We start from the raw sequence: 4,844 nt of genomic DNA on the forward strand, positions 1-4,844 counted from the left end.
TATATATATATATATATATATATATATATATATATATATATATATATATATGTATATACATGTACATATATGAATATATTTTACTATATAGACGAACACGCACACGCACACGCACACACAGAGGCGTACATACACATATAGAGAGACAGACAGAAACAGAAGTGGGAGAAAGACATGCAGAAAATGCGAAAGAAAGGAAAGAGTTTCATACATAGTACCGATGGATCGTTTATTCATTTCAACACAACAGATACTGCCGTCAAGCGGACTTTGAATTACCTAGCCTCAGCTATCGTAATTAGGAATACGATCCATGCATTGGACTGATCACCTTTGTAGATAGTACCATCGCAGCACATTTTACTGACCATTTAAATAAATAATTATTTATCGCTTCACGATATTTATTGATGGCAATCTGTAAATATTCTTGGACTGATTTATACATGAGAACCATGATTTTCTACGTTAGAATTATTCAAACACATTTATTATTCCGAACTATGATTAGAATATACAACACAAGACCTCTATCTTTTGCAGGAATAAATCTTAAAGTGATATCTTCGATATCGACGAGAATTGTTCGTAGTGTTGTGGAAGATAAATGAATAGCGTACATGCTATTGTAAGTGCTTTAGTGATGAACGAAATATACATTGATAAAGAAAAGATCAGTTATTGATTTTCTTCATCGAAATACAGCATTTAACTCAAATATAACAATCACATTCTTCACTGGCTAAAATTCCAGCGTTTTATAGGTAAATTTAATCGAAGACTGTTCATAAAATTAACGATGAACAAAATGACGAAATGGCATATAATTACTGAATAAAATATATTCGTGTAAGAAACAGATCGTTTGGCAGAGTAAGTCACGTTCACGAATAACACAACAGTAGATATAATGTACTGAATATTATGTTTAATATTTCTTTTTGTACAACTTTCACTTATATTCAATTGTATATTTGATCGTGTAAATTCATTCTTTATTTTGGTAATAACTTTGAATCTTTTTTACTGTTTCTGACAGCGGTAGTAGCCACAACATTGCGATATGGATTTTATTTTTTGGCACAAGGTCAGCAATGTCGGGGAAGGGGAAACTCGATTACATCGACCCAGTGCTCAATTTCTATTTATTCTATCCGCCCAGAAAATTGAGAAGCAAATCAAACTTTCAGGAATTTGAACGCAAAATGGTAAGGCAGACAAAATGCACAGCAATTTCCTAAGGAGTTAGATTAATTATGATATCGGGAATTAATTTTGGTTTCACTTGTAGTGAAAAAAGGAATTGATATTTTAATTTCCAGATGTTTCAAATTCAGCGACTTATGAAAAATACATATCACATAAATTCTTGTCGAAGACCAAACTCGAGAGATACGAGTAGGTAAAGTCTTTATAGTTTTGCCAATAGGTTTTTTCGTACAAAAAACCATTAGCTGTATCGTTCTAAATATTTTCCAAGAAAATAAAACGATTTAGGTATTACTAGCTTGAAAATCTATACATAGAAGAGTCTTCCTTATTGGCACTTAGCAAGCACGATAAGCTTAACAACAAAAATGTGGAGGTTGCTTAGTTATTTTCTTTACATTCCAAAATAGCCTGCAGCGAATAATTTCTGTGTGCTACTCAGGCGATATTAGATTATTATATACTATATACGTACATCTGCATCCCCCCATTCATATATGTATGTCTATATGTCTGTATGTACGCATGCATGTATGTTTGTATATATATATGCATGCATGTATATATATATATATATATATATATGTTATAATTTCTAAATCCATCTAGAGGAGAGATACAACAGCGGTACTGGTTAATAATATTTATTGTGAACAGTAACCCCTGCTGGACACGGCTGCTCCATATTTATAAGGGGCATCTACTCCGAAATCGGTCTGTTCGAATGATTATGGACACAGGTTTGTGCATCTTATAGTTAGCTAGAAGCGATCGTCTCTCGGAGCTAATCTACAGCGGTATTCCTCCTATTTCTTTGGACTGCGACGTTAGTTTGGCAATAAATATTGCACAAGCACACACACACACACGCACACACACACGCACACACACACACACACACACACACACAATACACACACGCACATACACACATATATATATGCGTGATCAATAAGTATCGGGACTGTTACCATAGTAACGAGGCTAAAGAACGCAGAATAAACCCGCCTGGCACAGATTATGCATGAATGTTGCTGTGCAGGCGCACTATGTTTTAACGTCCTTACTCCCTTTCGCTGTGCAGTGCATGCAGGTAAGGTGCATAACGTGTGATCGTTGCATTGCATATCAGAGAGAAAGTTGACCTGAGAATCTGCATCATATTTTGTCAAAAATCTTGGCGATAGCTGCTCAGAGGCCTAGGCAAAGTTTTGAAAAAATCTTTCAGTGTCTAAATTCTGAATGCAAATGTATGTCTTTATCATAAGAAAAAGAGTTTATCTCCACAGTAACAAGAATGAGTTTTCTTTTAAATGCTAAAATATGTCAAAACATATTTTAATTAAACTATATTTTGTTTTATCCAGATCACTGCTCAGTATTGTTTTAAACTTGAACACAAATGTACGTTCACACAAACACTCAAACACACACGCACAAAAGCATGTGTTTATATTTGGGTAATTATCGAATGTTTGTGCACTGTTCTTGTTTGTACAGCACATGAACATCAGCTCTCGAGTAACTATTGTTCTTTGTTCAGGTGTTTCTAAGAATGTAAATTCGCATACTTACTTCATGTACGTTGACATTTTACTAGCGGAGCTGTTTGTGTTTGTATGAATGCCGAGGGATATTAGCGCTTTATAAATGCTACACACATACATGTTTATTGCAATGTTGGTTTATGTGTCTTGTAACTGTACAGTTGTTTCAATGGCGAAATAAAGCTATTCTTCTATCTCTCTAAGATATAACATACACATCTAAAATACATAAGTATTGCGTGTCCATGGTTACTAGGTAAATATGTTTTTCTCTCGGGTATTATATTTAATCCAGCTAACTTCAGATGTCTTTCTCTTGCTACTTGTTTCTTCTCCTCTGTATTTTAATTTAACTTTTGTTTTTTTTTATTTTTCTATCATCGAAATATATCAACATTTTATGCTTGCTCGGATACTTTTATTTCTCACACGTGTTTCGACCGCATATGTTGTCCTATTTGAAACCGCATATGTTGTCCTACTAAGATCAGTAGCGCATTCTATCAAAGCGCTGCAACAATGCTGCCGTCACTTTCACTGTCAGTAATGCTAACTCTAAAGACTCAAACAGAGGTTGCATGAAAGCTATACGAAGAGTTATGATCCCGAGGACTGTTCGAAATCTGCAATATTTTTCAGTATGAGTAACATTCTAATATTAGGTACCCATGTTGTGTTGTAGAATGTTAAATGGAACGGTAGTAAGGAAACGAAAAAAAAAAGACCATCCGTTTCTTTTTTTAGTATCTCATGAAAACACTTATCATAGCTAAGTCCAAACAGTGAACTTCAAACAAAATGATGCCATTGTAATATTTTTTTTAATATATTAGTTACTTGTATCAACTGATGTCTATTTACCTTTCACCTTGTTCATGCTGCAAGAAACATGTATTGTAACTATCACAACAAACAGCAATCCGAAACAAATTCATATTTTGGAAATAATTGCTTGATGCAGAGAGAAGCGTAATGCATCTAACATCAAATTCGCACGTATCTAATGGAATGGAATACGTTTGCTAGTGTCATTCAACCAGCTTTTACAACAACAATCTCCCTATTGCAATATAGAGGAAAGAGATAGAAGTATTCAGGAATCGTTTGTGTAGTATTAAAGAGAAATAGTATTACAATATTGATTCTCACATATGTGAGAAGGAGATATTTATTGCTACAGCATTGACATCGCATTTTTGAGAACGTTACTCGAACATTTACTGCACAATAAAATTTAGTGAATAATCATTCTTGATGAGGTCAGTTCACTAAATACATTGAAGTAGGCAAAGTAGTGTGAATTGTTTATCACATGCACATTGCAGTAGGCGAGATGTTGCATTGCATGGTAAATCGAAATCTGCGCATAGATAAAATTAGATTTCTTCAACAGTCATTAAACGTAGTCTAAAACTCTCAGACACTCTATATCTATCTTTCTCTTCATCGATCAAACTCTCTAACCCTATTTACAACACTCGCTCAATTTTGCTCAAACTAAACTTATTTAAAACGCGAATCAATTCTATCAGTAATAGAATGGAGCTCTAATTTGTGCCAGGTTCATGTTAAATCTCAAATCATTAACAGAAATACGATAATGGCCATAAAGTTGCTAGACACATTAGGTATCTTCTAAAGTTTCATTATGTTAAATTTGAAACAAGCTGAATGGTGAGCATATTCATTAAAATGAATACGCGTTCTGAAGATTGTGCATCATCTCGTATATACATTTAGAAATACATGCTTACATACATACTGATGCAACTCGATTTGGAGCTAAGTTATCAATTGCATACAATATTGCATATGAGCAGCAAAGAGTGGGTTTCTATTTCTTGTTGGGACTCTGTAATATCGTTCAATGATGTGACTACCATAGGTGCATCTTCCAGTATATGCTCAAAAGGCTCACATCCCAAACCGAAACATGTCTCATTACGCCATGGAATCTCTTATCGAGAGTGATTCTCACTTTGGTTGCAGTAAACCATGGTATGCAACACATAAGTGAAGATGTAAAAAAAATATATATATATATATATATATATATATATATACATACACACACACACACACACACAC

This window comes from Octopus bimaculoides, chromosome 6 (genome assembly GCF_001194135.2).
Source record: "Octopus bimaculoides isolate UCB-OBI-ISO-001 chromosome 6, ASM119413v2, whole genome shotgun sequence".
In the NCBI taxonomy this organism is placed as follows: domain Eukaryota; kingdom Metazoa; phylum Mollusca; class Cephalopoda; order Octopoda; family Octopodidae; genus Octopus; species Octopus bimaculoides.